The sequence below is a fragment of the Suncus etruscus genome, chromosome X (genome assembly GCF_024139225.1).
Source record: "Suncus etruscus isolate mSunEtr1 chromosome X, mSunEtr1.pri.cur, whole genome shotgun sequence".
NCBI classification, from domain to species: domain Eukaryota; kingdom Metazoa; phylum Chordata; class Mammalia; order Eulipotyphla; family Soricidae; genus Suncus; species Suncus etruscus.
In genome coordinates this window covers 30,244,124-30,258,736 of record NC_064868.1, presented here as the reverse complement: position 1 = coordinate 30,258,736, position 14,613 = coordinate 30,244,124, and the positions used below count along the sequence as shown (strand labels likewise).

The 14,613-nt window shown below is 38.0% G+C and overlaps 1 protein-coding gene across 1 annotated transcript in view; it reads left to right on the top strand.

Annotated features, from left to right (window-relative positions):
- DMD (dystrophin) overlaps positions 1-14,613 on the top strand; it is a 2,686,579-nt gene that overhangs the window by 2,100,288 nt on the left and 571,678 nt on the right. The gene's annotated exons all lie outside the window — the stretch shown is intronic.

Here is a 14,613-nt window from a genome sequence, read left to right as displayed (position 1 = left end):
GTCTTGTGCCAGAATTTAGAGGGAAGGCTTCTAGTTTTTCTCCACTGAGGATAAATTTGCCAATGGCTTGTGGTAGATGGCCTTAACTATATTGATAACGGTTTCTTTCATTTTCATTTTGCTGAGATCTTTGATCAGAATGGGTGTTGGACCTTATCAAATGCTTTCTCTGCATCTATTGATATGATCATGTGATTTTTATTTTTCTTATTTTTGATGTTGTCTATTTTGTTGATAGATTTATGGATGTTAAAAATTTTTGCATTCTTGGGATAAAACCTACTTGATCGTAGTGGATGATCTTAATTAGGCATTGAATCCTATTTGCCATAAATTTGTTGAGGTTCTTTGCATCTGCATTCATCAGCAATATTGGTCTTTAATTTTCTTTTTTCGTATTATCTCTGTCTGGATTAGGTATCAAGGTGATATTGGCTTCATATACTTTATTTGGAAGTGTTCCCATTTTTTCAATTTCATGAAAGAGTCTTGCCAAGTTTGGTAGTAGTTCTTGGAAAGTTTGAAAGAATTCATTAATGAATCTATCTGGGACTGGGCTTTTGTTTTGGGGAAGACATTTGATTACCATTTTATTTTCATCAATAGTGTCGGGGTGTATAGATATAGATATGCTACATCCTCTTCCTTCAACCATGGAAGATTATAAGAGTCCAAGAATTTATCCATTTCTTTCAGGTTCTTATTTTTAGTGGCATAGAGTTTCTCAATTTCTGATTACCATTTGAATCTCTGCCATATCAGTAGTGATCTCTCCTTTTTCATTCCTAATATGAGTTATCAAGTTTCTCTCTCTTTCTTTGTTAGTTTTGCCAATGGTATATCAACCTTGTTTATTTTTTCGAAGAGCCAACTTCTGCTTTCCTTGATCATTCAGATTGTTTTTTGGGTTTCCACTTCGTTGATTTCTGCTCTCAGCTTTGTTATTTCCTTCTGTCTCCCTATTTTTGGGTCCTTTTGTTGAGCACTTTCTAATTCTATGAGCTGCGTCATTAAGCTATTCAGGTAGGCCCCTTCTTTCTTCCTGATGTGTTCTTGCAAAGCTATTAATGTTCCTCTCAGTACTGCTTTTGCTGTGTCCCATAAGTTCTGATATTTTGTGTCTTTATTATAATTTGTTTCCAGGAAAGTTTTGATTTCCTCTTTGATTTCATCTCAGACCCACTGACTATTGAATATTAGACTGTTTAACTTCCATTTGTTAGTTTTTCTTCTGTGTCCCTTTGGAATTCACATATAATTTCATAGCCTTGTGTTCAGTGAAGGTAGCCTGCAAATTTCTATCATCTTGATATTATGGAGGTATGTTTTATGTGCCAGCATGTAGTTTATCTTGGAGAATGTTACATGTACATTGGAGAAAAATGTGTCCATGTCTGGGGATGGAATGTAATATATATATATATATATATATATATATATATATATCTACTAGGCCTCTTTCTTCCATTTCTCTTCTCAGGTCTAATATATTCTTGTTGGGTTTCAGTCTAGTTGACCTATCCTGACCTATCCAGTTTTGACAAAGCTGTGTTGAGGTACCCCACAATTATTGTGTTGTTATTGATATTATATTTCAGATTTTTCAACAACTATTAAATATTTTGCTGGCCCTCATTCGGTGCATATATATTTAGGAGAGTGCTTTCTTCCTGCTGTACATACCCCTTGATTAATACAAAATGTCCATCTTTGTTTTTTACAACTTTCCTGAGTATAAAGTTTGCATCATCTGATATTTTTATGGACACTTCAACTTTTTTATGGGCATAGTTTGCTTGGGTGATTTTCTTCCAGCCTTTTATTTTGAGTCTATGTTTGTTCTGACTATTCAGGTGCATTTCTTGTAGGCAGCAGAAGGTTGGATTGAGTTTTTTGATCCATTTATCCACTCTGTGTCTCTTAACTGGTGCATTTAGTCCATTGACGTTGAGAGAAAGAATTGTACTAGGATTTAATGCCATCTTTATATCGAAATTTGGTGTGTCTTTTGGTTAGTCTTGTTTTAAATTAGGTCTTTCAGTTTTTCTCTTAAGACTGGTTTTGAGTCTATAAAGTTTCTGAGCTGTTTTTTGTCTGTGAAACCATGTATTCTTCCGTCAAACTGGAAAGTGAGTTTTGCTGGGTACAGTATTCTAGGTGAAGCATTCATTTCATTCAGTCTTGTCACAAAATCCCACCACTGCTTTCTGGCATTGAGTGTTTCTGGTGACAGGTCTGCTGTAAATCTCAAGGATGCTTGCTTGAATGTGATTTCCCCTTTTGATCTTGCTGTTTTCAGAATTCTGTCTCTATCTGTGGGATTTGTCATTGTGACTAGGATGTGTCTTGGGGTGGTTTTTCTTGGGTCTCTTTTGGTTGGTACTCTTCGAGCATGCAGGATTTGATCACATATATTCTTTAGCTCTGGAAGTTTCTCTTTAATGATGTTCTTGATCGTTGATTCTTCCTGGAAATTTTCTTCCTGGGTCTCTGGGACTCCAATGATTCTTAAGTTGTTTCTGTTGATCTTATCATAGACTTCTATTTTCATCTGTTCCAATTCTTTGACTACTTTTTCCATTGTCTGTTCATTTGCTTTAAGTTTTTTTTCCAATCTCTCCTGCTGTATGGAATTGTTATGTATCTCATCTTCCACAGCACCAAGTCTATTCTCAGCTTCTGATACCCTGTCCCAGAGCTTATCCATTTTGTCATTCACTTCGTTTACTGATTTTTTCAGGCCTGTTATTTGACATGTTATTTCAGTTTGGAGTTTTGTGATTTCTGTCTTTATATTTTCTTGATTCTTATTAGTGTTCTGTTCCACTCTATCCATGGTTTCTTTGAGTTCTTTGAGTATCTTCCATATTGCTACTCTAAAGTCCTTATCTGAGAGGTTGATTAGTTGGTTGGTCATTAACTGGTCATCAGAATTGTCATCTTCATTCTCTATGTCTGATGCTGGCCTGCGTTGTGTCCCCATTGTCACACTTGTATTGTGGGTTTTTCTACGTGTTGTGGTGGTATTCATTGGTTATATGATGCAGGCAGCACACTTCTCTGGCTCCGCCCTTTCTGGATGGGCCGACTTGCCTCCAAGGTAGGGGAGTCCTCCGTGGATGAAGCCTCACATAGGATCAAATCTTAGGCCCGAGCACGCAGCAGAGAAGACAGTCTGGAGAGAAATTCTTGCTTCTGTGATCCAACACAGTTCTTAGTGTGGATTTTTTTCTTCTTGTGATGGTGTTCTTTTTTAAGAAAGAACGTACGGCTGTGTAGCGAAGTGGAGCTAAGTGCCTTCTGGAGCCTCTTTTCAGCCCACTCTCAGGAGGTTCACGCAACAGGATAGTAGAGAAACACACACAGGCAGCACTCACAGTTTTTCACAGTCGGGCCCCACTGGACAGGCGTAGTTTTCACTCGCTCGCTGGGCAGCTTCAGAATGCTGTATTTTTGGGGTTCACTTCCCAGGACTCTGAGGAGAGCTTCAAGAAGTCAGAAAAGACAGGACAGGGCTCCCTTCAGGTCCTCTGTTTCCTCAGAAGAAGCACAGCCGGGTGGAGATTCTGCAGGTAGAGCAATCAGCACTCTGCCTGGAAACCCCCACATCCAGCCATTTCTTACTCACTCACTTGCTGGGTAGCTTCAGTTTTTTGGGGGTTGCTTCCCAGGGCTCTGAGGTGAGCTTCCAGAGTTCAGGAAAGACAGAGAAGAGTAGGACAGGGCTCCCTTCAGGTCCTCAGTTTCCTCAGAAGAAGCACAGCTGGGTGGAGACTCTGCAGGTAGAGCAATCAGCACTCTGCCTGGAAACCCCCACATCCAGCCATTTCTTACTCACTCTCTGGCTCACTGGGTAGCTTCCGAGTGTAGTTTCTTTGGGGTTCGCTTTCCAGGGCTCTGAGGAGAGCTTCCAGAGTTCAGGAAAGACAGAGAAGAGTAGGACAGGGCTCCCTTCAGGTCCTCAGTTTCCTCAGAAGAAGCACAGCCAGGTGGAGACTCTGCAGGTAGAGCAATCAGCACTCTGCCTGGAAACCCCCATATCCAGCCATTTCTTACTCACCCACTCTGTGTCTCTTAACTGGTGCATTTAGTCCATTGACATTGAGAGAAAGAATTTTCTTGGGATTTAATGCCATCTTTATATCAAAATTCCGTGTGTCTTTTGGTCTGTCTTGTCTTAAATTAGGTCTTTCAGTTTTTATCTTAACACTCATTTTGAGTCTATAAAGTTTCTGAGCTGTTGTTTGTCTGTGAAACCATGTATTCTTCCGTCAAACCGGAAAGTGAGTTTTGCTGGGTACAGTATTCTAGGTGAAGCATTCATTTCATTCAGTCTTGTCACAATATCCCACCACTGCTTTCTGGCATTGAGTGTTTCTGATGACAGGTCTGCTGTAAATCTCAAGGATGTTCCCTTGAATATAATTTCCCTTTTTGATCTTGCTGCTTTCAGAATTCTGTCTCTATCTGTGGGATTCATCATTGTGACTAGGATATGTCTTGGGGTATTTTTTCTGGGGTCTCTTTTGGTTGGTACTCTTTGGGTATGCAGGATTTGATCACATATATTCTTTAGCTCTGGAAGTTTCTCTTTAATGATGTTCTTGACTGTTGATTCTTTCTGGAAATTTTCTTTTTGGGTCTCTGGGACTCCAATGATTCTTAAGTTGTTTCTGTTGAGCTTATCACAGATTTCTATTTTCATCTGTTCCCATTCTTAGACTAATTTTTCCATTGTCTGTTCATTTGCTTTACTTATTTTTCCTATTTTTCTCCCGCTGTATGGAGTTGTTATTTATCTCATCTTCCACAGCACCAATTCTATTATCAGCTTCTGTTACCCTGTTGGAGAGATTATCAATTTTGTCATTCAATTTGTTTATTGAGTTTTTCAGGCCTGTTATTTGACCTGTTATTTCTGTTCGGAGTTTTGTGATTTCTGTCTTCATATTTTCTTGGTTCTTATTAGAGTTCTGTTCAACTCGATCCATAGTTTCTTTGAGTTCTTTGAGCATCTTCCATATTTCTTGTCTAAACTCCTTATCTGAGAGATTGATTATTTGGTTGGCCATTTTCTTGTCATCAGAATTGTCATCTTCATTCTCTGTGTCTGATGCTGCCTGCATTGTTTCCCCATTGTCACACTTGTATTGTGGGTTTTTCTACGTGTTGTGGTGGTATTCATTGGCTAAATGATGTGCCCGGCCATTCTCCTCTGGCTCCACCCTTTCTGGGTGGGTCAACTTGCCTCCAAGGAAGGGGAGCTCTTCGTGGATGAAGCCTCACAGAGGAAAAAATCTTAGGCCCAAGCATGAAGCAGAGAAGACTGTCCGGGGAGAAATGCTGGGCTCCAGTGATCCAGCACAGTTCTTAGTGTGATTTTTTCTTCTTGTTGCTGTGTCATTCTTTCATTAGAAAGAGCGCATTGCCACGTAATGAAAAGGAGCGGCGTGCCCTTCTGGAGACTCTGGGAGAACGAATCTTCTGGGCCCTTTTTGGTCCACTTCCAAGTTTCAGGAGACAGGGCAGGAGACAAACACACACAGGCAGTACTCACTGTTACTTACAGTCGGGCCCCATTGAGCATCACTGGACTTGGCCAAAACAAACAAACAAAAAGATAAATTTAATTTTGGTGGCATGGGACTCCAAAAAGAGGAAATAGCAAAGACCAGCAATCATTGCTTAAATATTGTTCTCAACTTACATAAAGGAACAAGATTCTGGGACTTTAGTGGTAAGAGGACAATTCACAGAAATTTAGAAACAGTGCATACCATGTAAATTAATATGATAGAAAAATATAACTTGATTATTCCATATTTTTGCCATTATATAAAAGGAAGAGTATGATGTGTATATAACTATATGTGTAATTATATATAGTTATAGTTATACTAACTATATACACTATTATATATTATATATATTAAATATACTTTTATTATGTATACATATATGTATATACATGTATGCAATATTATGTATAGCTCTCTTCCTAATATATACAAACCCTGTCTAAATTGTTTTTGTCAATTAAGGGAGAGGTTAAAAATTCTGCTCTTCCTTAGTCTCTGACCATAACAAACTTCTTTGCAAGTCATCCCTAGTCACAGATTTGGATGGCACATATTTTCCCCTCAACATATAAATATGTAAGCATAAAGAAGTAAGAAAGTTTTAATAACTATTATTTATTTCCCACAATATACCAAATATGCTCATCTTAAATGTAATGTATAAAAATAATTAACGAGTTTTTGTCTTTTCTCCACATGAAGCATTGAAAAACAATTCTGGTATGTTTTGCTCTTAAACCCTACACCAGCCAGCCAAGTTTTAAGTTCTTGGGAGACTTTTTGGGCTACAGATTATTGTGTTAAAATGTTTTGGCTCTAGAAATTCCCATCAATCCTAAACAAAGAGGACCACTAATCTTTTTGATAGTCATTCTTATTTGTAGTAACATTTTCAAAAGTTTGCATGTATTCTTACTATCTATGAAGTTTTCAATTGTTTTTTAACCACTGATATTTACAATACTATTAATGTAAGATTTTCTTACAAATGCATACAATGCTTCAACCCCATATTTGCCATTGGGCTGTCTGTTTCAGTCTACCATCGTCTTAGCATCCTTCTGGCCCCAAGTCTCCTTACTCCTGGTAAGCTCAGTTCTGTAGATCTGTTCTCACATTCTATTGCCATGGGCCAATAGAAATAAACATATTTCCTTGCTAATCTACTTTATATCTCACATGTAGAAAGATCATTATTTACCTGTCCCACAGTTTTTATTTCATTATATTAAAGGATGGCATTCATTTTTTGAAGGTTCATGAAATAAGTGATTTTTTTATCAAATTTCTACAATAAGCAATGTTTATAAAAATGAACACAATAGCAATATAAAGGCATCATATTTTGTAAGGTAACAAAAATTTAACCATATATATTCCAGTCTTCCCCAAAGCCTAATATTCTCCAAAAAAATCTATTTTTATGGTCACTGCCGCACAATTCGCAATAGTCAAAATCCGGAAACAACCCAAGTGTTCAAGAACATATAACTAGATAAAGAAACTGTTATATAAACACAGTAGAATAATACTACATGGCTATATAAAAGTTAAACTCATGCAATTTGCTGTATAAGGATGGATTTGGAGAGTATCATGCTGACTGAAGTTAATCAGAGTGAGAGGGATAGATAGAAAATACTTGCCCTTATATGCTGGATTTAAAGAAATATAATAGGCAAATAACAAATGCTCAAAAAGTAACAAGAAACTGAATAATGCTCCTCAGTGGGAAGCTTGACATGGAGGGGGACAGTGGGTATTAGTTGAAGGGAAGTAAACACTCTAGTGGAACACAGTGCTGGAATGATTTATGCAAAATTCTGCCTTAACAGTACTGCAAATAACAGTGCAAAAAATAAAATTGGGAGAAATAATGAAAACAAAAATACTAAATTGAATGTTTGAAAATCTAAGCATACAATACATCAGGTAAATGGCTAATATGCAAGATTTAAAAATCACTCATAAATTTGTACAACAAAAGATCCAGTAGCCCCATCACTTTTGGGAGAGTTGATGACATCCAAAGAAGACATACGTATGACTAGTAGGTATATGAAAAGTCTTCATCATCACTTACAAGCCATAACGCAAAACACCTTGGAACCAGAGCAATAGTACAGTGATTAAGATATTTGCCTTGTATAGAGCTGACTCAGGTTCAACCCCTGTCATCTCATATGGTCGTCTAAGAACTGACAAGAATAACTGCTGAGAACAGAGCCAGGAATAACTGCTAGGTATGGACAATACACATAAACAAAAAATGAAATACCATCTCACCAGTGAGGATGGCATATATATAAAAAATACTGAAAAAAGGGGCCGGCGAGGTGGCGCTAGAGGTAAGGTGTCTGCCTTGCAAGTGCTAGCCAAGGAAGGACCACGGTTCGATCCCCCGGCGTCCCAGATGGTTTGTCCCCCCAAGCCAGGGGTAATTTCTTTTTTTTTATTTTTATTGTGGCCAAAGTGAATTACAATATTAGACAGTGATATTTAAGGTACACTGTGACAATAAATGAGGGCCTTTCCACCATCAGTATTGTCCCCCCTTCACCCCTGTTCCCAAGCATATATCCCTTATATCCCTCCTTTATCCCCTAGAATGCTAGTGTAACTATAAGCATATATGTTAACACTAATGTAAACCATTTTTTTGCAGTTCCAGATATTTTTACTAGTGGTTTCTTAAAGGTTTAGAGTCAGAGGAGCACTGTAAAACAATGTTAGTGTGGCAGTTATCATTTGCATGAGCCCACCAAAGTATGGGGGTCATGGAAAGGAAAAACTTTGGCCCAAGTACAAAGAGGCCCTACCCCTGAAGTTTCTTGACATAAGACCATTTATAGGCTCCAAGCAAACTAGTTTGTCCAATCCCAGTTATTGTCTGTAGTGCTCATACTGTCATATTTTTCAGTCTCTGTTGTTGGTCTCATGTTTCTGTATTGAAGGTCCTGGAATCTGCATATCTTACATTGAAGTCAGGATGGTGTGGAGCCGCATCTAATATCAACTCACTATTAAAGGGCAATGCAGAAAGCCCTGTCCAGTATGCAGGTCATTGTTGTTGTTTAAATCTTCTCAGTGTTAAGGAAAGATTCTTTTGAGTAAATTGATGTCAGAACAGCAGTAGGGTCTTCCCTGGTAGAGGATTGCTTCCAGGTGATGTCATAGACAACTTTGGATGTTTCATAGATGGCTTCCCTGGTTCAGGGCTGACTGGAAAATGCCCAAACCTCTGAGGCCTGTGCCAGGTCATCATGTCAATGTTCAGGGTGTAATATTCCACTGAACCACAGATTTGTGTGTTCCTATCTCTATTAGATAAGACCTTATTTGTATGTATAGTATTTTCCATTTTAATGTGTCCATGCAAACAAGGAAAAATGCCACCTGGCATTATCAGTACATAAGGGGCCACAAGAGTGGCCAACACAAAAGTCCAACAATCCCCGTGACCTGGTTCAAACATAAGCATTAAACTGAGGGACTCTTTCACCAAAATTCCTTATTGAACAGTTCACAAAGAGAAAAAGTGATAAAAAAGTGGGGAAATAAACAATCTAACTTAAGACAGTGGACACAATTGTCATAGTTTAAGAAAATTTGTGTGTTCCCATCTCTGTAAGATAAGAACGTGTTTGTATATAATTTCCCATCTTAATGTGCCTATGCAAAGTAATAACAGTATCACATGGCGAGATTGGTGCCTATGAGGATGCTAGAACAAGTCCAACAATCCAATTGACTTGGTTCTTATATAAATGTTAAATGGAGGGACACCTCTACAAACTTCCTTATTTAACAAATAACAAAGGGAAGGAAAGATAGAGAGAAACTCTTTCACCAAAATACCTTATTGAACAGTTAACAAAGAGGAGAAAATATAAAAAGTGGGGAAAATAAACAATCTAACTTAAGACAGTGGACTCAATTATCACCATTTATGGGAACTAATCAGAAACTTAGTATGGTAGCAACTACAGTTACACAATGAAAAAAGGAAGAGGCCAAGAGGCCACTGAGAGTAAGCAAATAGGTAGAGTACTGGCCCCTTCCCAGCCTGAGAGTCCATCCTCTCATTTTAATTTTGAAAATATATGGTACCCCCACCCGAACTGGTCTCTTCCCAACCTTAGTGTCCATCCTCCCATTTTTATTTTAAATATATATGGTACGCACAGGGGGGCTAGCCCCCGTGTGGTTCTTGAAATGGAGACCAATGAGAAAAAATACCAGTGAATGTCCCGATGTAATGTCCCGACATACACTAGTGCTGCATCGGCCAGCCATCCACCCCATGTGTCCCCCCCTTAGTGTCAGAAGAGAAAGGGGGAAATCTTGAGGACCATGATAGAGTCCACCTGGGCTGGCAACCAGGGAAGGCCTGGAGTAGGGGAGGAAATAGGGGAATGGCTGGAGGCCTGCCAAGCCTCCCAGCACCCCCCAAGCTAGGGAGAATGCCTCCGGCATGGGGTGTCCCCTAACCCCATACCTGGGAAGAGCTGGCCTCCAGGATCAAGGCACCGGAAGCCAGCTATCTGCTCGGCCCCTCCCTCAGCTCCTCCCCCCTACAGTAGGGAGGGGTGAAGCCTGGAGACCCCTAATAGAGTCTACCTGGAACCCACAGCAGGCCACTCGAGGTAGCACTCAGGCCAGGCCTAGAGTCCAGGGGGAAATAGGGAAATGGCTCGAGGCCTGCTAAGCCTTCCAGCACCCCCCAAGCTAGGGAGAATGGGATGGCATTCATTTTTAAAGAATACTTGAAAAGAACAATTAGAAGTTTCTGATGCAAATAATGCAAAATATAAGTCATTTCTTATGCCTGTTTTAGAAATACAAAAAGCACAGTCATTTATCATTTCTTGTGAATATTATCAAGAGTTTGTCTTTGCTTGGGTACTGGTGATATTGAGAGAACTTTGTGATAAAAAATGTCTTAAGAAATATATTAAGAACAAGGTACCAAACTAAAATTGATATGTAGAATTAGTCTTTTTATTTGAAAAAAAAAAGAACTAAGAATGGGGTACAGTAGTGCTTACTTAGTCTGAAAATATATCCCACATTTTTTAAATTATTGAAAGTTACTTGATTTTTATCAATTTAACAAGAAAATTCCCTTGGGGTAGATATGTTCTTGATTTTCAGATAAAACTATCCACTTTTACAAAGTCACTGGGACTTTCATTTTTTGACATTTGGAGAATTTCCAGAGTCTGAGCAGTGAAGACTCTGACAAGATGCTTTTCTTTAAACCTATTTTAATAAACAGAGAAGGTAGAGAGGCCAGCGACTTTATGCCAACAGGAGAGAGATAGGAAGAAAAACTTGGTTTGGGACCAGGTCAGATTAATGACCAGGTAAAAAGAACAAGTAAACAAGGTAGAAGGATAAACTGTCCAGGAAAATATAGCTGATCCCCACAGAAATAAGAGAGCAAGATGTAGCCACGAGTAGAAACTGTTCTCCAGTACACAGTTCCACCAACTGCCACTCACAACTACCACTTTAAACTCCTCCCTCTCTCAGCTTCACTCAGGGTGGTGGTTTGGGTAATAACCCCTGCCAAACTGCCAGCCAATGACAGTTGAGTAAGGTCTTTCTTAAAGAGGTGGGTAATACAATAATGTAGGACAAGAGAGAACCATTTAGAGGTATTCTAATGAAAATTAAGGTAGCAATATTATGGAAGAGAGATATTAATGAGCATTTGGAGACTTGACCTTAAGATTCCTTGTGAATTGTGAATCAGCAAAATTATCTCAATTGTTCCTTTTCTCTGTGCCACTTATCAGATACTTTTTAATTTATAAATGGTCTTTATTCTGTCAAAAAAGTTAGTTTATAAGTCATATTTACCACAGGAGGATATAGTGTAAATTATTATTAATTTTTAAGCTATCTAACTTAGTTTTAGAAGGCATATATATATATATTAGCTGTCATATATAATAGTTTAGTCCCCAAAAGTTCACTCACTTCCCATCGAATTAATAGGGAGCATCATTATATGACACAGAGCTCAATACTTATTTGGTGTAATAAAAAAGTATTTATTAAATGTGTTATAGAAATGAATTCCTTGATCAGTTAAATTTAAGATATCATTGTTAATCGTATGACTAAATAAACTAAAATAGGCCTATACAAGTATACTTAAGGAGTGAGGAAATAAGATTGGAGGGAGGAGACCGTCTAATAAAAGGTGTAATGTTGGATCACTGTATGTATGAAGCCATATCGTTAGTAGTATTGTTAATATTGTACCTGAAATTTGAAAAATAAAGGAAATAATATATGCAAATAAATATGCTAACATGGTAGCAGTTCTTTGCTGTGATAGTGAGGATGTCTTGAAAGATATTGTGTCAGTAAAATTCTACAGAATTTCCCTTATGCTGTGAACACTCTCTCTGAAACTTCCAAACCCAAAATGGCAACTCTCAGACTGTACCTGAGACCACTAAAACTTGTGTGGCAACTGCTTTCTACTATCCACGTTTTCCAGTAGCTTTAGTTCTCAGGCTACATAAAATGAAAACTAGTTCCAGTCTCTATCCAGATATTTTTATTAAATCGCTCTGAGATGCAAAGTAAAAAGGTTGTTAATACTTGAATATTGACCATGGAATGTTCTAACACTCATCCAGTGTTCATTCCCTGCCACCAATTTTCCAAAATTTTGACTCTTTGTCACCAAAGAAGTGAACTTCCAGGGAAGACAGAGTGGATGGAAATCATTTTTATTGAGGAAAAGTACTAATTCATAGGAGATTCTGGCATTCTCCAAAGAGAGAGCGAAGACCAAAAAGGAAAGGAAATTTGAGCCCTATAGAAGGATACAAATAACCCCAAAGAAGAGTGTTGAGCAGTAAAAGAGAATAGGAGGCCCCTAGGAAAAAAATACAGGTGACCTAAAAATTAGGCACCTAGAAAAAAATACAGTAGAGTGTGCTATAGAGAATTTAGAATTTACCCAGCCAACTGAAATGCAGGCAACTCCAAAATATAGTGCAGAGCATTGACATGGACAGTTTTTCTTTTCTATTTTTTTCTAGATGTGTTGGCTTGGGGTTCTCAGTGCAGTGAAGAGTTCTTGCTCTAGGATTCAGGCAACTCCAAAATGGAGTGCAGAACATTGACATTGACAGTTTTTCTTTTTTTTCCTACCTGCCTTTGCCTGGAGCTCCCTGTGCAGTTATGAGTTTTTGCTAGAGTATAGCAAAGAGCTTTTCATATCATTGTGTATAAAAGATTATACACATTGTATGTATAAAGGATATACAGACTAATGTGTATCAAGGACTTTGAGTTCTAGTGATATCCATTTAGAGTCTTATTAGGTCTTGGTTTCTGAGGTCCTGAGGTCTGACAGGTCCTAAAGTTGAGTTGAGTCCTAGGACTCCTTGAATTGGGGCTTAGGGTCTGCTTAAGTTTACCTGGATTCTGGGAAAATTTTTAGTGAAACCATTGTGATTTAAAACTTCTTCATAGTTGGGTTTCAGGCATAACGTATCAGGACCAATCTCACTACCAGTATCGACCTCCTTCCACAAATGTTCCCGGAGTACATCTCATACCTCCACCCCTGCACCTCAGCCTGCCAGCAAATCAAGCACATTTTGAAGTTTTGATTGTTCAAGTTTGGGTCTCATGATTTCATTGTTGACTCTGCTTGAATATTTAGTTTTGTTCTTTCTTAACACAATCAATTCATCTGAAACCTCTTGGTCCCTGTTCCCCATCCTTTTATATTTGTGTTTTTTTTCCTCCACTCAATTTCTTTCCTTTTCCTTGCTATACTTTGGGGCCATGAGTGTTCTATATAACTTCTCCTTTAAACCATTGCATTTTTCATGCAGTTATTCTAAATAATACATATTCTAAATAACACATATAAGTGATATTCTATATAGATCCTTTTTCTGAGGCATTTTAAATTTGGGCCCTAGGCTGGGGCAGGAAAGAATAACTTATTTTCAAATCACACCTTAATTGTAAGGTTTCCTGAAACACCTTCCCAATCCCTCTCCCCCACATAAGTATTGTTTACTTTATTTTGAAGATGATTTGTGAAACTGATTACACTTCTTTCACTAGCTGATAATGCTTTCAGAATTTCAGTTATGAATCCCAGAAACTTATTGCTCTTTTTAACACCCACCATATTTTACTGCATAATCACCACCATCACATAATCATCATACCTGATCTTTAAATTATACTTCATATTTTTCTAAAAACTCAGACAATGCTCACAGCCTACTTTTTGACCCCAAATTGGGCATAAAATCTGCAGTGTTTGTGGATTAAAATGCTGTAGTATCTCTTTCCTTTCCACTAACAAATCCTTCATCTTCCAACTTTCTTTTTCTGATTTTAACAGGTATAGCAGTGACAGAAAGGCTGGAAGATAGCAAAAAAAATGGAATGAGATGGGACAGGAATGATAAAATAGCTCAGCCTTGAGAAGTTTGGATTTCTTCCTTGGTATCTAAACTGAGATCTAAAAAATGAGTTAGCCAGATTGGGGTAGAAGAATGTGAGGAACATTCTAAACCCAGCAGCATATCATGGAATTCTTAGGAAAGTGATATTGAGAGAAGTGCAGCTTAGTAAAGCTTGAATTTGGATTTGGGGAAATATAGCTAGAAAGTTTTCTAGGGTCTAATGATTTTTCTTTTCTTGTGAAGCAGGAGAGTGAATTCAGATAAAATGAAAAATGAATTGAGGTGGGAAAATATTAATCAAGGTAAAATATCCTTCACTTCAGTAATTAATGAAATCCAGATGGGAAGGGATTCCAAGGTTTATCTTGGTTTATGACAGTGTTTTCCAAATTTAGTAACAAGGAAGTCACGGTCTGGTCTGGAGATACTCAAGTAGGACATACTAGGCTTAGAGTATGATGGAAGGGTCAGAGAGTTTCAGCTGTAACTAGAATTTAATTTACAAAGATGATGATGAGAACAATGACATATGGAGGTATATGTCATGGAATAAATCTTGTTACACATTGTTCCCAAAA